Source organism: Nansenia antarctica (assembly GCF_963989245.1).
Source record: "Nansenia antarctica genome assembly, chromosome: 1".
Classification (NCBI taxonomy): Eukaryota; Metazoa; Chordata; class Actinopteri; order Argentiniformes; family Microstomatidae; genus Nansenia; species Nansenia antarctica.
In genome coordinates this window covers 66,761,056-66,770,788 of record NC_137674.1, presented here as the reverse complement: position 1 = coordinate 66,770,788, position 9,733 = coordinate 66,761,056, and positions in this window count along the sequence as shown.

Sequence of the window (9,733 nt, the reverse complement as noted above, 5' to 3'; positions counted from 1 at the left end):
TGAAATTATAAAGCCAAAGACTAGTTTGGAGCCAGTTAGGCCTTTAGTTGTCTAGTCAGTCTTTATACGGTACACACAGGAAGGTTGAACATCACATTTTATTCAAAGTTCTCATTTATCTATTGCTGCTGGATTGAAAAAATCAGGTGTAGTGCTGAGGCACAAATGTGTACATTTCAAGCCTGCAAACTGCGACACTTTAAATGAATGTGCAATAACACTATGTGCAATATGACAACCCTAGTCGTTTTATCTGTACAGTATAGTATAGTGGATAGTGTACATAGCCTTTATTTATGTAAACCAGCTCCTTTCCCTTCTTGTTTTTTTAGTTTTTTTTTTCTTTCCTAGCACCAGGGGAGCTGTCAGGCCAAAACCTGCCGCTTGCCAAAAGCTGCCGGGGGTGCGGCCTAAAGCTGCGTGCACACCAGGTCATTGCGTTGCACCGGAAGTCATTCATCTCAATGGGGCAGTTGCGTTGATCCGTTGCGTTGCTCTGCATTGCGTTTCTTGTCCGGCAGGGTGCGGTAATCAGTCAAAATATTTCAGCTTTTGCGTTGCGTTGGATCCGTCAAAACAACCGGAAGTAAACCGGAAGTAGTTTCTTGACCAGAGCTTTCCCTCAGATGTAAAATCCGCCATTGGCGAAAATCTTTAATTTGGCTCTACAAGTGTTAATATGTCATTTTATGAAGTTATTATATGTTTTCAGGCGAGAAAGTAACCATATATATTCACAAAATGTGTCCAGTTTATCAAAATAACCCGTTTATATATCTGATGTTAACATACTGACTGTGTCCGCGAATGCTATGCTATTGTTGTGAAGGTACGACTTGTATGACAGTAGTGTGATTAGGACATAAGTTGAGGATATTAGTCTACCTCTGATGCTAACTTGTATGGCATAGTGTTTGTGATGCTAACGGCGCCATCTTTGCTATCTCCTCCGGACATATATTACCGCTGTGTTGTTGCGTCTGCATCGCATGCGACATGCGTCAAGCCCATCCCACCAGGTTGCGTCAGAACGGTGGGTCACGGTTCGCGGTGTGCACGAAGCTTAACGCGTCACGACCAGCTGGCACGCGCACGCGTCATGACCAGCTGGCGAGTGTTTTTGAAACCTCCGTTTTGGCCGCCATTAGCGAAAAGCTTTAATTTGGCTCTACAAGTGTTAATATGTCATTTTATGAAGTTTTAATATGTTTTCAGGCGAGAAAGTAACCATATATATTCACAAAATGTATCCGGTTTATCAAAATAACCCTTATATCTATCTGATCTGACGGTTTTTTCACAACGTTATTACTAGTCACTTTAAGGCCCAGGAGGGAGTTAGCGATTAGCAATGTTTAGCTTAGCTTAGTTTAACAGAAGTATCTTCACTTTTAACATGACTTCCCGTTGGTCGTAGAGGGCTGGTCGACGGCTTAAAATGACCGTGTAGACCTGTAGACCTTATCCAGCTATAGTCTTGTGTTTCTACCCCGGGCATAGCCGGTGTTATTCACGGACAAACACTCCTGTTAGAGTGGTTCTAGTACACTGGACATAGGTAACACATAGAGAGGCTCTATACACTGACATAGGTAACACATAGAGAGGCTCTATACACTGACATAGGTAACACATAGAGAGGCTCTATACACTGACATAGGTAACACATAGAGAGGCTCTATACACTGACATAGGTAACACATAGAGAGGCTCTATACACTGACAAAGGTAACACATAGAGAGGCTCTATACACTGACATAGGTAACACATAGAGAGGCTCTATACACTGACATAGGTAACACATAGAGAGGCTCTATACACTGACAACGGTAACACATAGAGAGGCTCTATACACTGACATAGGTAACACATAGAGAGGCTCTATACACTGACATAGGTAACACATAGAGAGGCTCTATACACTGACATAGGTAACACATAGAGAGGCTCTATACACTGACATAGGTAACACATAGAGAGGCTCTATACACTGACATAGGTAACAACATCTCTTCTAAGCCCAGTTTATTCCGTTCTCTATTGGTTAAGTGCTCCTGGTTTCAAAAGAAAGAAACGGAGGTCTGATCAGCAGATCATTTTCTCATAAAGTTGCAAACGCAACAAACACACCACGAGTCCACACTGATTCAGAAAACAGAATAAACTTTATATATAAATACACAACACTTCAGGGGGATAACGTTTGCAAAAGAACTGTACAGGTTACAATCAGGTATATAATAATAGTTAGGGAGTAACATATCATTCACAAATTCAACAATAATAGAACAGATAAATACACAGATAGCCCTGCTACGTCCTCCGTGAGGGCCCGTTCCCCTGTACATAAGTCCCTGTCCAGCCCTGCTACATCCTCCGTGAGGACCACCTCTACCACATCCTGGTGGTGTGTCTGAGGTGGTGGTGGTGTGTCTGAGGTGGTGGTGGTGGTGGTGTGTCTGAGGTGGTGGTGGTGGTGTGTCTGAGGTGGTGGTGGTGTGTCTGAGGTGGTGGTGGTGTGTCTGAGGTGGTGGTGGAGGGTTGGGGTAACATCTGGGAGGTTAGGGGATAACATCTGGACGGTTGGGGGTAACATCTGGAGGGTTGGTGGGTAACATCTGGGGGGTTAGGTAACATCACACCAATCAGCTCTCCTGTTGAGGTAAGCAATAACCATCTTGTTAGTGTAAACACACAAACAAGCACAGATATGTACAGTCAAAATAACATTTTGTGAGTAAACACATTTCTAAATAATCCCTATTCAATGTGACTTACCAGTGTACTGGGTGGATGGGGATGAAAGGTAACTGTCCAGATGTAATTTTGTCCAAAACATCTTGGTGCTGTGTGAATGAATGAGCATACATTTAATGTATTAGTAATGAAACAATCAATATGAACATTTAAAAATAACAATGATGTAATTGTGGCTCATACTTGCAGTAGCCTGAGGTAGAGGTGGTCCTCTCTGAGGATGTGGTAGAGGTGGTCCTCACGGAGGATGTGGTAGAGGTGGTCCTCACGGAGGATGTAGCAGGGCTGGACAGGGACTTATGTACAGGGGAACGGGCCCTCACGGAGGACGTAGCAGGGCTATCTGTGTACAATCTGGAAAATACTTAAAAAACAACTTTACAAGCAGTAGAAACAAATTCATTAGGAAACATAATATTAATTGACGAATGGAAAAACTTGGAACACCTCCTGCAGGATACCTGAAGCTCTGGTCGGATGGTCCTCCTTCAGATGCAGTGCACACTAACGTCCATAGTGTACACTGACTGGGCCGTGCGTGGACACCGTATGGAGCTGGGGAATGGTCTCAGGTGCCCATCCTGAAAGCAGGAAAAGAGGTGCTTACGCATATCAGACTGATCAAATTCCTTGCTTGCTGGGTCCTCACCTCTGCAGCATGTGAGACTGTTCGCAATAGCAAACAGCCCACAGTCTGAGCTGCCTCTCTGCTGCTGGACATCAGGCCACTGCAGAAGGACCTTGGGACCTGAAAAAGAGAGGAGACGTGTTATTTGAGAAATGAACTCCTCGGTCGACCCGTGACCAGAGGAGTCATAAACGTTAACAGTACCTACCTCGCAGTTGATGTTACTTACCGTAACCCAGTGATTTGAACAAACATTTAAAATCTGAACAAACCCCTGGGTTGATGCAGGCACGGAGGAGAGGAGGGAGAGGGACGTTGTGGCGTAGAGGCCTCCTACATGGGGATGTTGAGCCTGTAAAAGAGCCTGAGCATTGTCAATGGAGAGATCATTCAGCCAACAATTGGGAGTCAGAACGAAAGGCCTAAGCACCTCCAACCCGCTACGTAAAGCTGGACAGGCCCGCCCCAGCTGAGCATTTGTGATGATGACATCTAGCAGCTGAGATGGTGCCTAAAAAACATAATGATGTTGGGTTAAAGGGACTGTCATGTTACAGTACTCAGCCATTGGAATTTTGAGTATTTAAAATGAATGAAGCTAGGATTTTTAAGTGTACCTGAAGTGAGTCCCACTCCGGCTCAGAGTTTAGCGGTTCAGGGTCATCAGAACACACTGGCTCCGGTGGATGGGACACAGCTTTCTGAGTGGGCGGGCAGGCTCGGAATCCTTAAGTCAATCAACAAAACAATTTTAGAATGACATCTTGTGGTAAAAAAAATACAGTTTCACATTACATTAACTTTCAAATGTGAACTGTATGTTACACTTACTCGTCCGCAGAGGCTTCACTGAGGCATAGGGGGTTTTGGTTCCCAGTTGTTGGCCATCCAAGGTCTCCAACTGCACCAAATTGTTGTCCCCAACCTCAGTCACCCTGAAGAAAATATGTATTAATAATGGCAAAATTGGACATCACACATCACCCTCTCATTCTGAATATTCTTAAAAGTCTAATATTTATCGGTACGTAGTTGGCCAGTCTGGGTCCATTGTGCCACCAGGTCTCCCACGTTTCCTCTCATTCTTCTTCAGGACCTCCATGCCCGGGAGGATCTCAAACCGCTTGGTTCCCTTCTTGATCCTCTTCCGGTAGCTTTCCCGCTGTTTCTCCTGGGCCTTCTCCACGTTGAGTCGCACCTTGATCGTTGAAGAAAAAGCGAAGCAGCAGAGATTGTAATTCTCTGTTGTGCAGTATAGCTCTGTATATTGCTGAGGCATTGTTATTGCTTTAGCAGTTACTTAGCATCACTCAGGTGGTTGTTCAGTATATAGTTGTGTAATATCTTTCACCTCGTCAAAGACCTCCTCATCCTTCTCAGCCCTGGCGTGGAGATAGTCTGCAGCGGTGTCTTCATCAATCTCGTCCACCTCCACAAAAGGACGGTCACCTGTGATCTGAAATGAGAGGCAAATAGAGATACGCAATACATACATTTGCATAGAGTTAGTGTTTTATTTTTTGTTTATATTGAGAGTCAATTTGCAAAACAAATTATATATTATAAGAACAATAATATCAAGAGTTGACATACCTTAGAGGACAGCCGTGGCTCCCGACCGTACATCAGGTGGTAGGGCGAGTACTTGGTGGAGGCCTGGACGCTGGTGTTATGTGCGAAAAGGATTAACTTAAGGTTGTCCTCCCACCGTTCCTGGTGCCCATCCAGAGATTTCCCGATAGCCCTCTTGAGTGTTTGATTGGTCCGCTCGTCCAGTCCGTTGGTCTGGGGATGGTAGGCAGAGGTAATCCGGTGCTTCATCCCCCACTTCTCAAACAAAATCTGGTTGACCTAAAAAAGAAAGTAAGACAGAAGTCATTAGTTTTGTCCATACAAGTATGTCCATAACTGTTACAAGATCATATGTTTTAGCAAGTACATGACCTTGTTGCAGAACTCTTTGCCCTGGTCAGTCAGGATGACCTCCGGCGCACCATGGGTATGGAAGATGTCTATCAGGGCCTGGGATGTTGCCACTGCCGTCTTGTCCTAGCAGTGTATACACACAGGATATGGTACTATTATATTAATACTTATAATGTTAATTTTAAGATGAAAATTGGGATACATGGTGATGAACTGTTCAAGTACAATACATTCAAGTATTTTAAAAAGCATGGTCATGATCATTATATTTGAGAAAACAACACTAAACACAGATATAACACACCTGGATAGGAATGGCCTCCACCCACTTGGTGAAAAATCTGTCGCTGTGAGGCAGTAGCGATTGCTATTCTTGGATGAGGCCTTGAACGGTCCGATGAGGTCCACACCTAGCAAGAAAAATGTGTTGGCATACTCTAACATTGGACAAGCGGAAGTAAAACATTCACACTAAAAGAGCATACTGAAAGAAAGCATGGTGGGAAACAAGTCAAAACCCAAAAAATTAATTGGGATATAAAAGTGTAGAACTCACCAATCATGTACCACGGTGAAACAGGCTTGATGCTCTTCAGCTCAGGGGCTTCAGTCTTCACCTTCTCAAACCTCTGGCAAGCCACGCAGGTACGGACCTTGAAACAAACAGTAAAGTGCAAGTTGAAATGAAATGTGAATGAATGAATGAATATTATCTGTGTGTAAAATACAATCTTGCTACTGTTTGTAAAACATAAAAACTAACTAAAGAAATAATAGATTTGCTTGCCCAGTCTTCACAATCCTTCACAATGCCAAACCAGAAGAAGCGCTGATTAATCTTGCCAATCATGCGCTTCACTCCGAAGTGACCGGCATGGACCTCGGTCAGCACTGCCTCCCTTTCCTCGTCTGACATGATGACCCTCCTTGGTGGCTGTCCCTTCTTGGGCCTCAAATACATGCGACCATCTACAACATCAAAAGGATTAGAGAAAAGAGACCAGGACTTGTTAAATAATGTTTTTTTGTTGTTGTTGTTTTTTTACAGTAGTACACTACTTTTGCTTTATGGGTTAATTTAACAAATCTTACCCTGAAGCATGTATTTCTCAGCTGCTCTCCGGAGAGCACGCTTCTTCTCTGCAGACATATCCTCCTGGAACTGGGCTTTGGACAGATATAAGAAAATGTCACTGTGGCTAGTATAGGATGCCATATCTATTATCTGATATGTATACTAATTGTGTATATATTTATTAAAACAGATAAAACACAATTTCACTAGAAAACAATCAATAAATGGTTGGAAAGCTAGCTATCAATGCCCTGTGTGTGTGTGTGTGTGTGTGTGTGTGTGTGTGTGTGTGTGTGTGTGTGTGTGTGTGTGTGTGTGTGTGTGTGTGTGTGTGTGTGTGCGCGTATATAAGAGTAACGTATAAAAGGAAATGATAGGGTTATCTGTAGTAGTTCTCTAGTAGTTCTCTGTAGTAGCAGGTGTGTCGTGTAGCAGGTGTTTCGTCGAGTAAAGTGCGGAGGATTAAACACAGCGCACTAGAATGACGTCACAGTCGCCAGGTCGTGACGCGTGCGCGTGCCAGCTGGTCGTGACGTGTTAGGCCGCACCCCGGCAGCTTTTGGCAAGCGGCATGTTTTGGCCTGACAGCAATGACAATAAAGACCATTCATTCATTCATCTTTAGCTGTCTAGTTTTAGGTTTTTGTAGTTTTAGTTTAGTTTTAGATGATCTTAGACTGTTTTAGACTAGTTTTAGTTTTAGACTATGTAGTTTTAGTTTAGTTTTAGTCTATATTGACGGAAAGTTTAGATTATTTTAGACTATTTTTGACTAGTTTTAGTTTTAGACTATGTAGTTTTTAGTTTAGTTTTTAGACTATGTAGGCCAGGTTTTGTATTGTATTTGTTTGTGGTGGATGTTGTATGCCTGTGAACAGGTTACAATTGAAAATGAGCCCTTGGGGCTCAATGTGTTTTTTACCTGTATAAATAAAGGTAAAAAATATATATATATACGTTACGTTACCCTTAAAACTTTTAATAATTTTTTTCATTCTTAGGCTTCTCTCTGTCTAAAAATAACAAGTGCTTCTCTGTTCATAAGACCAAGGACTTCCTCGTAGTGAGATGAAGTCACTGACACTGATCTAGGGTCAGTTTTGGGTTTTCCCCGTGAACGCTAAAGGATAATACTTATTTGTGGTTGGTAAATTGATCCTAGATCCATGGGAACTAGGGAGTGGCCTCTAGTGATGACCTGGTCACACTGACCACATGATCCTTCACTGGGGATTTTTTGTTTGTTTTATGTTCATGTTTTCTTGCCAAACCTTGTGAATGAAATTTACTACCTCCAACCAAATCTCATATAATTTGACCAACATGACATAGGGCCGGTTGCTCAGACAGGGCTTAAATAAAGACAGGACTAGGCCTAATCTTGACTAGTTAAACTAGGTAATTTAAGCCGCTTGCATGAAAGTATCTCAACTGTGGCTTAGTAAATCGGAGACTATGGAGTCCTGGAGTAAGCCTTATTGCAAACACCTGGATTAGGCCTCATTTGAGGGAGGCGGAGCCAGGCTAGTTCATACATAGGGCTTTCACACCGGCAAAGAACCGTGCCGGTTCGCGAACCAAGTCTGGAACCGGCCTGGGCGTTCAGACCGAAGCTCAATTGGTTCGGAACCTGAAAAGTTGGTTCGCAGCGGGCACCAAAAAATAGTGGTTCTCAAGCGCGAACCAAAACGTAGAACAGTCACGTCGTCAGTGGGTGTGTCCTATTCTAGGCTGCAGAGACCAGCAAGGAGGAAGTAGACAAAATGTAATCTAATCTAAATCTAATCATTAGTGATCAAAAACAATATAAAAAGTGTCATTATTCTCTCTATCTTCCTCACATGCTCAGCAAACACACACACGCGCGCGGACATGCGCGAACGCGAATTTCGTAAGCCATTTCTATTCCAGTAATGGAGCAGCTGATTAGTAAAAGAACGCATATAGAAAGTGTCTTTTGTTTTGTTTCACAGAAAATTGTGTTTATTTCAGATACTGTAGTAGTGGAAGATATTATCCTCTTTTCCAGTGAAGTAGCTGCCATCTAGTTGTGAATTGTTTTGTTTATCCCGCCCCTTCATCACCCAGCGTTGATGACACGGATGGTTCAGGTTACACTGGTATGAACGTGGTATTGTGGTTCACTTTCTCTGTGCTGCTGTCCTTGTCTGGAGGGGAGATGAAAGCCCGGAGCTGCAGCGAGGTTAGACAGGCTTACACGACCAAAGGCTTCAGTCGGCGACGACCCCCCCTCCCCCCTCCCTCCCCCACCCGGCGACGACCCCCCCTCCCCCACCACCCGGAGACTCTCTACCGAAACCGTGGAACAATGGACAACCCCCCCCCATCCCCCAATCCTCATCCCCCTACCTGGTCTACACTCTGAGCAAACGCAATGTTATTATGTCGCCCCCCCCCCCTCCCCCCCGCCTAAATCTACTGGTGTTTTTGTACCCCCCCCTTCCCCACCATGACCACACACTGTACATACTTGTTGTTTTGTCCCCCCGCCCGAACTACCCATTGTACATATTATATGTGTGGTGGCCTGGGAAAACCCTTCACATGGTGGCATTTTGACATTTTCATTTTTTAATATTTCCATAAATTAGAAGTTCTCAGCTATTCATAACTGGTTGAATGACTGAGATAGCCCTTTATTTTAAAAAGTTATGAGCATTTTAATGTATCATGTCAAAAAAAGTGAAAGATGAGAAATACTGCCCCCATGCTGCCCCCGACCCCTTTCTCCTCCGGGTCGGGGGAGGAGCCTATGCAGATCGGCCGGTCTCGTTTGTCTGCTTGTGATGCAGACAAACTACCCACCACAAAAACATAAAAATAAGTACTTTCTCTTTTGTTTTCTTAAAATGTTTATTCACCATAATGTAGTATGGAGTTCAAAGTACTAGAATACCACATAATATCAAAATCGCCAAAATCGCGATTTCCATCTATTTTTGCTCTTTGCCACAAACGAACGCCAGCGACATCCGACGGGTTTTCCCAGGCCACCACACGTCTGTCCCCCTGCCCGAACTACCCACTGTACATACTTCGTGTTTTGTCCCCCGCCCCCACCTGTGGTGTATGTCCCCACCTGTCCTACCCGCTGTACATACCTTATGTTTTGTTGTATTGTTCTTCCCATGTTGGATGTATGTTTATCTTGTAGATAGTACTAGTTATTTGTCTGTATTATCTTGTAGATAGTACTAGTTTTTTGTCTGTCTTACATGTAACGATTAATTGAGTATCAAGGACCCCAATTGAAATAAGCCAGTGGCTTTCTTGGGTTTTTATCCTGTTAGTTGACCTTGTATGTAATATGTACTTTCATGTACCT